Source organism: Gymnoscopelus microlampas (genome assembly GCF_963454915.1).
Source record: "Gymnoscopelus microlampas genome assembly, chromosome: 7".
Lineage (NCBI taxonomy): Eukaryota > Metazoa > Chordata > Actinopteri > Myctophiformes > Myctophidae > Gymnoscopelus > Gymnoscopelus microlampas.
In genome coordinates, this window is record NC_139944.1 from 54,162,652 (window position 1) to 54,177,923 (window position 15,272).

At 40.7% G+C, this 15,272-nt stretch overlaps 1 pseudogene across 1 annotated transcript in view; it reads left to right on the forward strand.

Annotated features, from left to right (window-relative positions):
- Positions 1–15,272, forward strand: part of LOC311048653 — a 115,613-nt pseudogene that overhangs the window by 78,599 nt on the left and 21,742 nt on the right. The window contains exon 9 of the transcript in view: positions 10,654–10,949. The product of the transcript in view is annotated as an uncharacterized misc_RNA (transcript). The remainder of the gene's footprint in view (positions 1–10,653; positions 10,950–15,272) is intronic.

The following is a 15,272-nucleotide window of genomic DNA, read 5'->3' on the forward strand; positions in this document are numbered from 1 at the left end:
GCGGTCTTTAACGCCTTAAAGTTTAAAAACAATAGCCTCTCAAGGTTCGTGCCGTCAGTGGCGAGCCGTTCTCAATAGCGTCTACCTGGCTGCTTTGCATAACATTAGGCTACTCGAGAAAAGACACGGACTTGAATTGAATGTGTTACATTCCTCTCACAATGACAGACAACATCTCTGCACTGCAAGGTGTGAAGGGGATCGCTTAGCAGAGGACCCAGTTCTCTGAGACAAGGCAAAGACAAGTTGTCTGATTATTTTAAGTAGGCCTACTTATGTGTGGGTGAGTCTATGTAAAGGGCTTTTATATAAAATTAAAAGGAAAATAAAATAATTAATTTGAAACAAAAATAAAAACAACAAATTAACAATGCAACAATACAACAAAATAATAATACATATGATTACATTAATGATCACATGTTGAATACAGTATTTTAACTAGCACTGAGCTGAGTGGCTATGTGCGCGCACGCGCGCGCGCGTGACGTCATAAAATACAGTACCCCTAGTTCAAAAATCCACAGCTCACCACTGTACATATATATATATATTGTAGTGATTGAACTACATTTGGCCCAATACCGCCTTCAGTTCGGTCACGGTGGCGTTTGGACTCACCAAAAGTTTGTTCTTGACACGCTCGCCTCGCTCACTCCAGCCTGGCTCCTTCCAGCAGCACTTGTATTGGCAATAATAATAACACCCCAAAGTCACCCTTGTGTGTGTATTTCCTAATTCCTTTTTGTTTCTATGTTTGTTTCCTAAATTCCTAAATGTGTGCTATAACGTGCGTGCGGTAAGAACTGTTGCCTCTCTTCGGGTCCAAACACACCAGAGTCGCACACGTGTGTTCATTATATCAATGAGTAGGTGACGTGAACCACCACCACCAATGCGCCATATGCTCCCTTGTGGCTTGGCAGTGCAATGACACCACCAAATAAGGAATATAAATCAAATAAATCATAAACACCCATATTGGCTCCTACACACCGGCCCCTTAATTGTGATAAACAATTACCAAAAAACAAAACAAATTCCTATGGAGCCAATAATAAAGTGAACTTTAGACTGTTTGTGCAGCAGAGGTGTTGTCTGCAACCTCTGCAGCTTCTTGCAGTAGACAGATCTTGTTGATTGGTCTGTCCAACTGTCCAGTCTTTGTCTTCAGCTTCACTGATCGTATCAGACCTATCTTATCGGGGTGAGTGTCTATATTCTTTCCCATCAGCCACAAACCTGTTGGTGCAGTGGGATCCATGACTAAGTCACCAACAGTGAAGGTTCTCTTTTGTTTGTTCCACTTCTGTCTTCCTTGTAATTGGTCTGCCATACACTGAACTTGACGCCATCCCTTTCTGGTGTACAGATCTTCCTCCTTAAAACGTCCAGATGGCAGCAATGGTTTCCTCGCAATGTTGTGGTTGTTAGGCATCATGATATCATTTCTGAATGGTAGATCCAAACAGTAATGGCCTTCCTTAAGTTTGACTGACTTAACCATGAATTTCAAGTCCTCTCTTGACATTTCAAGTTTTTCCTCTGTAGACTTTTCATTGAAATCTTGATTGCATTGTGGAATTAACACCTCCTCAATACTGGCAACAGAAATCCTATTTGCTGTAACAACGTCGCAGTTGTCACTTCTCAGAGGTCTGTTAACGACCCATCCTAATTGGGTTCGCACAGCATATGGTCCATGGTTACGACTGTTGATAACTTCCAGGAGCTCCATTAGATGTGGAGCATTCATTCCAATCAGTAGATCCACGTCCTTGTCAATTTCCTTTATATCGACATTGTCCAAGTATGGCCATCTCCGTACTTCTCTCTCTTTAGGAGCATTGTTCTTAGACACAGGCATTGTCTGTTGTGTGACAACTTCTGGGAGGTGACGAAACTGATCACCATCAAGTTTGCATACTTCCAATCCTTTAAATGCACTACAGGTCACAACTTTGTTTTGACCCATGGTGCAAAGTAGTATTTCTTTGCGTGTTCCTGTTACGTTTAACTGCTTCAATAAATTCTCAGTACAAAAAGTAGCTGTGCTTCCTGGGTCTAAGAATGCGTATGTCTGTACCAGTCTATCACCCTTTTGTGATTTAACCTGTACAGGCACAATTGAAAGAACACAGTTATTTTCTTTTCCGGCCCCTGTATGGCCACATGATTCTGTAAATATAAGAGCACTGCTTAATAGTGCTTCCTGTTGCTGAACTGTATTGCTGTCCTTTTCCTTAAACTGAATATGTAGAATGCTTGGATGGTTGGCATTACACACATTGCAAATGAGCCGCCCTTTACAGTCTTTGCTCATGTGTCCGATCTTTAAACAGCCAAAGCAGACTCCTTTCTCCTTTAGAAAGACAATCTTATCCTTGTGCATCTTCATTTTCAACTTGCTGCACTCCCCCAATAGGTGTGCTCCTTCACAGCATAAACAGGTCTCCTTTGAATTGCCAGATTCCACCTGTGGCTGTTCTGGCTCAATAGCAGCTGCTACCGTAGCAAAACTGCTTCCTTTGAACTTCTGACTTTCAATATTTAAGCTCCTTTTTCCTGCATCAACTCTAGTATCATGAATATTTCCGAATAAAGGATCAGATATAATTTTCACTTGTTTCTCAACGAAATTAACAAGATCTGGAAACAGAGCTCTGTAGCCTCTGCGCTCCTGTAACTCACAGGCCACAACTCTCCATCGCTCTCGAAGTCTGTATGGCAATTTCATGATTATTGATCTGATGTTAGATGTGACATTCAATTCTTCCATATGCTCTATTTCCTCCATAGCAGTACAACATTCTCTTAGAAAGAAAGCCAAAGACTGAAACCCACTGACATCCTCTGGCTTGATTATAGGCCAAGCATAAGCCTTTTCCATGTACGCTGAAGCTATTTTACTTTCATTGCCGAAATGAGTTTTTAGCAGTAATTTGGCTCTTTCGTAACCTTGATTTGGGGGTAAGTATTGACAACTTTTCACAAGCTCTTTGGGTTTTCCTTTAGTATACTGCTCTAAGTAGTAAAGACAGTCCTGGCTATTGTCAGTTTTCTTTTCAATTGAATGTTCAAAAGATTTGATAAATGTTCCATATTCCATGGGATCGCCACTGAACACTGGGATTTCTCTTTCAGGCAACATGGCAGCAATCTGTTGTTTGACTAATAACGCAGTGATTTCATTTTGTGTCCTTAGTAAGCTGTGGATGTTACTTTCACTGTTAACACTACGTGAAGATGGCAAAATTAAATCAGCAGCATTGCTCCTGTTAGTTTGAGATTGACTTTGATGTTGGTGGTCCCTTGTTTGGTGGTCCCTTGTGGTTCTTTGAGGTCTACTGGGTGGCTGAGATTCAGCAGCATCCATTGCTCCAAGTGAGAGAGCTTGCTGTCCTCGATGAGGCCTTTCAACTTGTGTTGTTTCGTATTGTAGATGTGGCTGATGTGTTTGTCTGGGTTCCTTTGGTCGAACGTCCTGTGAATACGCAAGTGTATTATGTAGGTTGAGGTGTTGATCTGATCTGAGGCCCTTCCGTGGCCTGCAATGATGCAGGCTGCTTTTCTTTTGATGCGATATTTGGTTCAGTTAAAGTTTGCTGTTGTTTTGAGTTGACTAGGTATGCGTTCATGCCATCACCTTTGCTTTTGGCTCCAATAGATACACCACTTCCTTCCAACACCTGCATTTTTGCATTTGCAGCAGCTATATCAGTGTCCATGGCCAATTTTTCTTTTTTCCTTTTTTATATTTTCCTCCTCCACCTCCAATGCATGCTTAGCTCCCAGTGCAGCAGCACGCTCAAGCAATGCAGCCTTCTCTGCTTGCGCTTTTCGATAAGCTGAGGAAGTAGTACTTATTCTTGAGATATTCGTTTTTGAGAGTTTTTTGGAAATGTTTGAAATACTGTCTTCAGGGTTAACAATAACGTCCTCAACATCATCATCATCGTCATCCTGTGTGACATTAGCAGACAGCCACCGTGTCACAAGACTTACAAACTGATTATTTAAACCCGTTTTTGTTTCAAACCAATAATCCTGCTTTTTATACTCCTCTTCAGGGAGTGGTAATTTAAGCAACTGCTGGTGCGATTCAGCAGCATCGTCACAAATGAGTTGAAACTGCTTTAACCCTATTTGAACCTCTTTCACTGCATTTGTTTGCATATCATTCTCAATTTCTTTTAACAGCTTACTTGCTTCAGCAAATTTAGCTTTTCTCTCCTTGAATATTTTCAATGTACATTTGTAACCCTTTTTCGGTCATTGTAATTGGCCTCTTTTCCGTTCCATCCTGCTGAGTTTGAACGGCTTCGGAATCCCCAGCGGGGGGTGCATTGTCTTTATCCGAACCCTTATCCTCGTCCATTTTAATTTGACGATGGGCTTATAGTTCATATAATCAAACAGACATCAAACGCCAACGCATACAAAATGCACACATCAATTCGATGGTCAAATTCCTCATTGTCTTTCAACTCGCCACCTAACTACAGCCCAATACTGTTCCACAACTTCAGGCAGCGTTAAAATAAAGGAAAGGACACACCCACCACAATCGATGTCTTCTTTTAGCGTTGCAGATGACGTTCATCCGATTAATAATTGCCGTCGCAATATCTAAATTGTCCAAAGAAACGTAAACAATCAAACAAAGTCCTCAAATGAAAACGATTTCCATCCTTCGATGTCCTCATTTGAAGTCCCACGCTGTCCTCATTGTGAACATAAACGATCCAACGATGTCCTCAATGTCTTCTCCATAGAGATTTAGTTCTTACTTTTGTAGTGATTGAACTAAATTTGGCCCAATACCGCCTTCAGTTCGGTCACGGTGGCGTTTGGACCCACCAAAAGTTTGTTCTTGACGCGCTCGCCTCGCTCACTCCAGCCTGGCTCCTTCCAGCAGCACTTGTATTGGCAATAATAATAACACCCCAAAATCACCCTTGTGTGTGTATTTCCTAATTCCTTTTGTTTCTATGTTTGTTTCCTAAATTCCTAAATGTGTGCTATAACGTGCGTGCGGTAAGAACTGTTGCCTCTCTTCGGGTCCAAACACACCAGAGTCGCACACGTGTGTTCATTATATCAATGAGTAGGTGACGTGAACCACCACCAATGCGCCATATGCTCCCTTGTGGCTTGGCAGTGCAATGACACCACCAAATAAGGAATATAAATCAAATAAATCATAAACACCCATATTGGCTCCTATATATATATATATATATATATATAAAGAACAACATCACATGGATGCAACTGGGACGTATCATCAGTGTTGTAGCCTGGGGTCATAGGGTGTTTCGGGTCTCGCAACATACAACATACACCCTCGCCCAGGTGACCCAGCCAGGGTTGATCAAGCCCCGACTTACGTCCCAGTAGCACCCACGGTCAGTCCTATAGGGAAAGACAGGGCAGTCCGCTTCTCCGGAAGTACTTTGCCGGGACTCGGGGAGGCTCTGGCACATGGAGGGACTAGGCTCTGTGGGTTGTCTCCTGGCCGGGCTCCTCCTTCGTCTCACCAGGTCCAGGACCTGAGCGCTGCGCCAGATCAGATGCACCGCCCCGATCCAAACGTTTCCTTCTGGTGTGATGGTTCCTTGGGCCGATACCACTAGATTGGGCCGTCTAATGGTATTAGCTCCGCTTGCGGTACGCTAGAATGGCCCTCCTAAAGGCCTAATCGTGGGTTTGTTGGGCTTCTTCCTCACGGAAGACACAGCATGGGGCGCTAACCCATACTGCTCCCGGGGTACCGTCTACATTCCGGCTGTCAACAGTCTCTCCTGTGGTACATATATATATATATATATATATATATATATATATATACTGCCAGCTTTGTTTTTGTGTATCAAAAGTGTTTTTTCCCCCCTTTTGTCTCATTATATCTGACTGGCGCTGGCGCAGTGATATGCTTGTGGTTCAAGAAAGTACAAAATAAAAGTCTTTGAGTCGTTGTCATGGTTAATAATTTACCAATCATCTACCAACTATTGTAAGCTACCTATGTCTATTTGATGTGTGGCAAATCACTCACCAACGTGTGTGTGTGTGTGTGTGTGTGCTTACTGTATAAAGCAGATGTCTACCAGTGATGTCTATCTAGCAGCCCTGAGTCAGGACCTGAGCTCTGCTGCCCCCTGGAGGACAGCTGTCTGCATGACTCCCATCTACTGCACTGACTCTGAGACAGGCTGTGAGTAACACACACACACACACACACACACACACACACACACACACACACACACACACACACACACACACGCACATGCCTTTTGCTTTTTGAGGCCCTGTAAAGTTGAATCCAGACTTTGTCAAGAGCAGAGTACATCCAAGGAGTTCTGCGCTCAAGCCAAAGACGCCATAAAATGTTTAACAAAATAAATAGAGAATTTTATTTATTCTAATTTTATAACGGCTGGTCAACTTTATCCTGCTAAACATTAAACACATTTAGACCTGAGGCCCATTCTAAAAACACCTTCTAAAGTTTTTTTTTAAACTTTTATTCAAAAATTACAAAAATATATGTTCTATAAACTGTACATGGTAACAACAACCCCAAAAGGGGTTCCCGTCTTGAAAGGTATAGTTACAAATAGGGGTTCCCGCCCTAAATGGGTTAAACACATTTCTGCCTCGCTGTCACAAGTTGAGGATAATGTCCATGTATATGACAGACTGAGCACTATGGTGTAACGTATACAAGTGATCAGAACTTGATCGGGCTGAATTTGATCATTAACGATCAACATTATAATGTCTGACCAGATCCATAGTTTCACATTGGAATGGAGATGCTTTACTCCGTGTCGATTAGGCTTTACACTGAGTTTAATGAGCTTATAAACCTTTTCATAAAGACTTTTTCTTTTTCAATCGCTAGTTTCAAGTCTGGGTATGCTTGTGATTGGGTTCTACTGAAGACCCACCCCTCGCTCCTCTTTACACCAATAGCACACTGGTTGCAGTCAGTTGAACTCGTAGGAATTTTTGCCCCGTAGGGCTCTAGTGTGGAGGGACAAAATGAGAGCTTTTGAGCTCGTAGATCAGCAGTTTCTGGCAAATACAGATTGATTGATTGATTGATTGAATACTTTATTTAGAAAGACATGGTAAAAGTACATGGAAGTACAATTCACAACACAAGGTCCTCTAAACTGGATTGCTCATAAAAGAACTTGGCTTATTTAAAATGAGATCCCTGTGTACTCAAATCATGATGACATTTAAAAAGACATACAGATATACACTACTATACAGAACGTCATACAATCAGCTTACAGGTTACTGGTATGAAAAACAATAAATGTGTACAATAGACAGTTTTAGGAGGAGAGGAGGGGGGGGGGGGTAGGTTAAGACTTTGACAGGGGCCAATTTGGAATTCCTGAAGGTGATTCTTTAGGGCAGTTTTGAACGTGAGAAGGGTTTTAGGATAAGGATAAGGATAATTCCTTTTAACAGGTCGTTCATGAAAGTCCTTGCGGTCTTGTTTCCAATGAGAACCTGTAAGCAATTAAGGGTTAAGAGTCTTGCTCAGGGACAAATTTCATTTCATCGACACATATGCTGGCCTGGCCGGGAATCGAACCTGCGGCAACCAGGGCCTCTGGCTCCCTAGGCGGACTCACTAACCACTCGGCTATGGCCGCCCCTTTTACACCACTTTACTCCTTTGGGTATTTTTGTTGAATAGCATGAGAAAGAGTTGAAAGAGAGAGAGAGTGCCAAATCTGGGTTGAACATGATCAGTGGAGCTGCCTCTGGTGTTATGATCGTGGACTTCATTTACGTTTTGGAAGTATTTTAACAAATACAGGGGGATCCCAATGTTGTGTCGAATCTTGTAGACCAGGCCCATAGCAAGTTGCCGTACTCTGTCCTCAACCCTGAGCCATCCAACCCTAGCAAAGTGAGCAGGGGTTAGATGGGTTGTATAATTGAGGCCAAGAATTAGCCTTACCAGTTTGTTTTGGGATGTCTGGAGCCTTGTTTTTAAGGCCTTAGTTAGGGGTGTTCGATATTGTGATAACTATCGTCGAGACGATAGAATGTCCCCACGATATGCGTTTTCAGAGATATCGTATCTATTGTCATAAAGTGAGTCACTCAGTCATATTATAATATTATTATAATATTATATATTATTATATTATATATATCACTCACATTCTATGATTTGCAATTCTATACCTTAATTTATACTTCTGCAGTACGAGGGTTTCGTTCGCCAAAAATAGCAGATCTACAAGCTAACAACGCGTCTCGACCGCACGTCCGGACCGCATTGATTGCTTGAAGATCTGTTGTGTTCATCACACATGCTCCCAAAGTCCCCGCCCCCTTTCTTCTTGGCAGCGAGTGGACCCGGCCGTCGTACTTGTTAGTCTGCACAACAGCAGTAATGGACGGAGAGTCAGGCTCACCGACATGGTGCAAACTAAAGTTAATTGCAAAGTTAGCAATGTTCGAACGTCACTCGATAGAACTTTTAACCAAACGCGGGTGAAACAGCGAAGGTGTCACCGCTGCCCGCATAAAGAGTGCACGCACACACATGGATCGACGGACCTCGCGTAGCGTATCGATTACAAACAATTCGTACCTCGCTTACAAAAGCTTATCAACACCATGAATTAACATTAGCTGGATGCATATGCATATCAATGATCCATTGTGACCTGCTAGTCTACTGTTACTAGGTAGGTAGGTGTAATAGACTACTGTCAGCAGTGGTGGAAAAGTACTTAAGTAAAAGTATCTGTACTGCAATGCAGAAATACTCACAAGCTCACAACGGGTCGCAAAGCGACGCCTTGTGAGCTTGTAGATCGGCTATTTTCAAATAGCCGAAGTATTTAGGGATAAAGTGGTTAATGCGTGTTTTGTAATAATACAAATCTACAAAGTAACTAAATTGTAGTGGAGTAAAAGAACAATATTTGCCTCTGAGATGTAGTGGAGTAGAAGTAAAAGTACTGACAATTTAAGATAATCCAGTAAAGTGAAAATTCCTCAAATTTGTACTTAAGTACATGTACTTAGTTACATTCCACCACTGACTGTCAGATATCTATCTATCAGCAGCATAAAAACTAATATTATATCTCTATCTATCTATCTATCTATCAGCATAAAAACTAATATTATATCTACATATATCTATCTATCTATCTATCAGCATAACAACTAATATTATATCTACATATATCTATCTATCTATCAGCATAAAAACAAATATTATATCTACATATATCTATCTATCTATCAGCATAAAAACTAATATTATATCTACATATATCTATCTATATATCTATCAGCATGAAAACTAATATTATATCTACATATATCTATCTATCAGCAGCATAAAAATTAATATTATATCTATATCTATCTATCTATCTATCAGCAGCATAAAAACGAATATTATATCCATCTATCTATCTATCTTTATGTAGCCTGTAGTCTGTCTGTGAACACATTAATTAATAAGATATGATGATTAATTATATTATATAATATAATGATTATACATGCCCCATGATCATATCTTGTAAACATGTTATAATCATATAATACAATTAATCATCATACGTTATTAATAATCATAAAATAATAAAACAAACATAAAAAAATATGGTGATATATATCGTCTATCGTGATATTTCTTGAAAAATATCGTGATAGTTTTTTTTTCCAATATCGAACACCCCTAGCCTTAGTAATACCATGAGAAGCATGCACAGTCGAAATGACAATGGATGAGGGCCCCTGCGAGAATCTTCAGGGTACTCTTACTGACTAGAAAGTTGATCCTGTACAGAAAACGTGTTCTTTGATTGACCTTTTTGATGACTCTTTCTACCATCTTATCACCGGAGAGGTTTGCCTCCAAGATGGAACCTAGGTTGGTAATTTCCTCCTTTCTTGTGATAACATTGTCACCCGCTTTGATTGTGAAGCTCTCAGCCTTGTTAAGGTTAACACTAGACCTAAAGAGAATGGATTCGGTTATACCCAGGTGTAGTGATAGTTTGTTGTCAGAGAGCCAGATGCGGATCGTACCGAGTTCAGAGCTGAGAGATTTTTCAACCTGCAGCCCGTCCCTGTCCGAAAGCAGCAGAGCCGAGTCATCTGCGAACAGGAACAGGTTGCAGTCGCAAGCTGATGTGTGATGGTGTAGAGAGCGAAAACATTAGCTTCTGTGAAGTCCACACTATTCAAAGCTATTTGCACACCTATGTATACTGCCCACTTGTGGCGGCGCTACAGAAAGAGTAGTATGCAGAAACCCAATGTGGCTTATAATGATGGCATGAGACTGCTGCTTAAAGACAGGGAAGCACCATCAACGGCTGCAGACCGGGACGGAGAAAAACACGTTTATAAAACAAGTGACCAAAGATAAAACCGAGAGCTGGATTAAGAAATTCCTGTCACCATAGTAAGCACCATAGGAATAACAATGACTGATGCACATGTGTTTTCCACTGTCGCTTGACAAAAAATAAAAAAGACAATCAATAATCATTACAAAAAAATGCAATAAGTAGAAAAATAAATCTGATACAATCAGAAAATACATTTAGTTGTTCTCTGCTGACATAACCTCTCTCCTCCTTCTAGGTCTCTCACTCCTTCCTGTGTGCAAAGAGGAGGTTTCCCCTGAACAGCAGGAGAGGAGTCCCAGTCTGGTCCAGGTGAAACTAGAACCTCCACAGATTAAAGAGGAACAGGAGGAGAGGAGTCCCAGTCTGGTCCAGGTGAAACTAGAACCTCCACAGATTAAAGAGGAACAGGAGGAGAGGAGTCCCAGTCTGGTCCAGGTGAAACTAGAACCTCCACAGATTAAAGAGGAACAGCAGGAGGAGTTACTCCAAAGACCAGCGGAGGCTGCAGGGTCATCGTTGACATTACTAGCAGTGAAGACTGAAGATGATGATGAAAACAGAGAGACAGAGCCTCTAGCCAGCACATCTACTGAACACATGAAAACACAAGCTGATGTAGAGGACTGTGGAACATCACAACCAACTAGTGATGACCAGCTCCTCTCTTCACACTGTTCTGAATCTGACATTACTGACGACAGTGATGACTGGCCTTCACACTGTTCTGAATCTGATACTGAAGACAGTGATGAGTGGAAGCCCAGTGAACAGCAGCCAGCTTTAAACACACTGAAATCACACAAGACACAACGTGTGGAAGGACAAAGACTGTCTTTGAGCAACAAGTTGTCTCAGAACATGAAATCGTCAAAACAAACATCATCCATGAAGAGTCAAACAGGAAAGGAAAGCTTTTGTTGTAAAGAGTGTGGCAAAGTCTTTAGTTACAAACGTAATCTGAAAGCACACATGATGATTCATACAGGGGAAAAGCCCTTTGCTTGCTCAGTTTGTACCAAAAGCTTTAACCAATCCCATCATCTGAAAGCACACATGATGATTCATACAGGGGAAAAGCCCTTTGCTTGTACAGTTTGCAGCAAAAGCTTTAACCGATCTCACACTCTGAAAGGACACATGAGGATTCATACAGGGGAAAAACCCTTTGCTTGTTCAGTTTGTAGCAAAAACTTTCACCATTCTCATAATCTGAAAGGACACATGAAGACTCACACAGGCAAAAAGCCCTTTGCTGGTTCAGTTTGTAACAAAAGCTTTAATAAGTCTGACAATCTGAAAGGACACATGAGGACTCATACAGGAGACAAACCCTTTGCTTGTTCAGTTTGTAGCGAAAGCTTTACCTGGTGTTCACAACTGAAAATACACATGAGGATCCATACAGGCAAAAAGCCCTTTGCTTGTTCAGTTTGTAGCAAAAACTTTAACCTATCTAATAATTTGAAAAAACACATGAGTATCCATACAGGCAAAAAGCCATTTACTTGTATAGTTTGTAACAAAAATTTTAGTAAAGCTAAACATCTGAAAAAACACATTAGGATCCATACAGGCGAAAAGCCCTTTGCTTGTTCAGTTTGTAGCAAAAGCTTTAACCAATCTCAACATCTTAAAGGACACATGAGGACTCATACAGGCGAAAAGGCCTTTGTTTGTTCAGTTTGTAGCAAAAGCTTTACCTGGCCTTCACAACTTAAAGTACACATGAGGATCCATACAGGTGAAAATCCCTTTGCTTGTTCAGTTTGTAGTATAAGCTTTAACCAATCTCATCAACTGAAAACACACATGATGACCCATACAGGCGAAAGGCCGTTTGCTTGTTCAGTTTGTAACAAAAGCTTTAACCAACCTCCACATCTGAAAACACACATGAGGACCCATACAGATGAAAAGCCATTTGCTTGTTCAGTTTGTAGCAAAAGCTTTAACCAACCTCTACATCTGAAAACACACATGAGGACCCATACAGATGAAAAGCCATTTGCTTGTTCAGTTTGTAGCGAAAGCTTTACCTGGGCAACACAACTGAAAAGACACATGATGACTCATGCAGTCGAAAAGCCCTTTGCTTGTTCAGTTTGTAACAAAAGCTTTAAACATGCTCAAACTCTGAAAAAACACATGGGGACTCATACAGGGGACAAACCCTTTGCTTGTTCAGTTTGTAACAAAAGCTTTAAACATGCTCAAACTCTGAAAAAACACATGGGGACTCATATGGGGGAAAAGCCCTTATCGTCCAGATTGTGAAAAACCCTTAAATCTAAAATGTTACCTGAAGATGCACATGACGACACGTACATGGTAATGAAAAACTTTAGTTGCAGTTTTTGTGCTAAATGTCTTGGTCAAAGTTAACTCATTCACTGCCAGACTTATTTCTGGCTGCGTTTGTCCACTGCCAGCTATTTTAGTTTCTTTTTACCTTTCAACTGGTCAGGGAACATTTATATTCATTATGATCACTTGTTATATCGTTTGTAAACACACATGGTATCCGTGTGCATCACCCAGAGGAAAAACCTTTCAACCGTGATGGCCCCTTTTCTTGTAGCGGCATGTGAATATACCATCTCTCGCCAAAGATGCACGCTTTTCTTACCTTTTCAACTGGCCACATAAAATGTATATCCCTTATGATCACTTGTCCGACTGATTGTAAACTATTACTACTACCACGAAAAATGCCCGTCGACTACCTTTTTTTTACTAATGAAAACTAAGCTATGACGAAACAGGGGACAAGACATCTGTGAGCTTATAGATCGCCATTGTGACGCCATCAAAGCCTGCCAAAATAATCTTTTGTTAATCAACTGTAGATTTATACTAGTCGACTAAAATATGCATCAGAATGCTGGTATCTTCATAAAAACAATAAAGCAAGATAACATGAAAACAGTCTTCAAAAGTCTGTCTGTAACCCTGCCTAACCTTAAAGGGCAAGACCACTTTGGTAGAGGTTTGGGTTGTGTAGTTACCTTGCCATGATGTAATTCCAAAGGTGGACAAGAAATAAATGCTCCATTGATTACAACTGGATCATTCAAAATATGCTCCTCATTATCTTACATTGTACGGTGAAACGGCTCTCAATGTCACTCTTTCAGCACATAAACGAACACGAACAAAGTTTATTCAGACAATGCAGAACATCACAAAACCCAGTACTGTTTGTTTTTTAATAAAAGTCAAAATCAACTTCCTGTTGATTTTGCTATTTTTATTAAGAAGAAAACCCGGACTAGGTCCGGGGATCTGGATCTTCAAATAGTAAAATCAGCTGGAATTTGACATTTATATTAAAGAAAAACAGTACTGGGTTTGGTGATGTTCTATATTGTCTGAATCAACTTTGTTTGTGTTCGTTTATGTGCTAAAATAGTGACTTTGAGAGCATACAGCGTACAATGTAAGTCAATAAGGAGCATATTCTTAATGATCAATTTCTAATCAATGGAGCAATTCTTTTTTATTTCTCGCCCATCTTTGGAGTTGGCAAGCTAACTACACAACCCGAACCTCTACCAAAGTGATCTTGCCCTTTAAATCCTGTCACATCTGTATTTATATTCTTTTTTTTTACTGAGGTTATTGATTCATCAAATTATGTATTTTATTTTATTGTTTTCTATTTCAAATCCTTATTAGCTAGTTTTAATTGTATACAAATGTCCTTTTATAATGTGTTTCTGTATTCTGACAATTGTATTCATAGCAAAGGTAGCAGATCTACAAGCTCATAATGCGACACGTCAGCTTGTAGATCTAATATTTTTGAAAAGTTGGATAAAATATAAAACACAATTGTTTGTTGAGATATTGATTAATATTGTATTTGTTATAAGATAGATAGATATGATGCATCTATCTATGTTTGTTGTGTTTCATGTTTAATTCATGTTTGCTTTGGCAATGTAAACACGTTTCCTCATGCCAATAAAGCCCATTGAATTGAATTGACATACAGAGGAATCAACAGAGGACGGGGTGATGACAGTGAATTTGGATACAATAATAAGTCCTGGACTCGTGAATGTAGAGTCATTTAAAACCGTTTCATTGTGCGTTACATTTATAATAACAAGTAAACTGTCCTCCCTGTCTGTCCTTACTATCTGCACTCCAACAGAGTAGGAGAGCATCTCCACTGCATCTCACCTGTACACCTTCCAGTCCACAGTCACTGAACCCCGGACCTCTATCCTGAGGGTTCTTGGTTAGTTACGGCTCTTCAGTGTCTCTGTCAGTTAGAGTAGGTACAGTAGCATCCTGTGTCCTGCAAGTACACACACACACACACACACACACACACACACATTAAAGTGTAACAAATGTCCGAAAGCCTGTCAAACACCGACATCTGGTGTCATAAGGACGTAGGACTAGTGCTTACACCTCCAGTAGCAAATGTTACATCGAGGTGCCCAGATATCCCTCTAGTTCCCACTGTAACTGGAGGTGCCCAGATGTCCCTACTTAGTGCCCACTGTAACTGGAGGTGCCCAGATGTCCCTATAGTGCCCACTGTAACAGACCCTGTGTTTGGTTTTGGCACGTTCATCTGGGATGCTTTTAACTTGAAGATCAGTGTCAATAGGGGGTTCACCAGCTGTAGCATTGGATCAAGACTATCGTGTATGTATGTATACCTTGGTTCTGTACGTAGTCTTCTCTTTTCCCCTCTACACCAAATATCTTTGCAAAAAATACCTACAAGCTCACAAAGCAAACGCGTTTTGAGCTTGTAGATCAGCTATTTTCGGCGGATGTTCCACCAGAATAAAGTTGCTAGGTTTCAAGTGGTTAATGTAAAAAATAAAGCCCCCC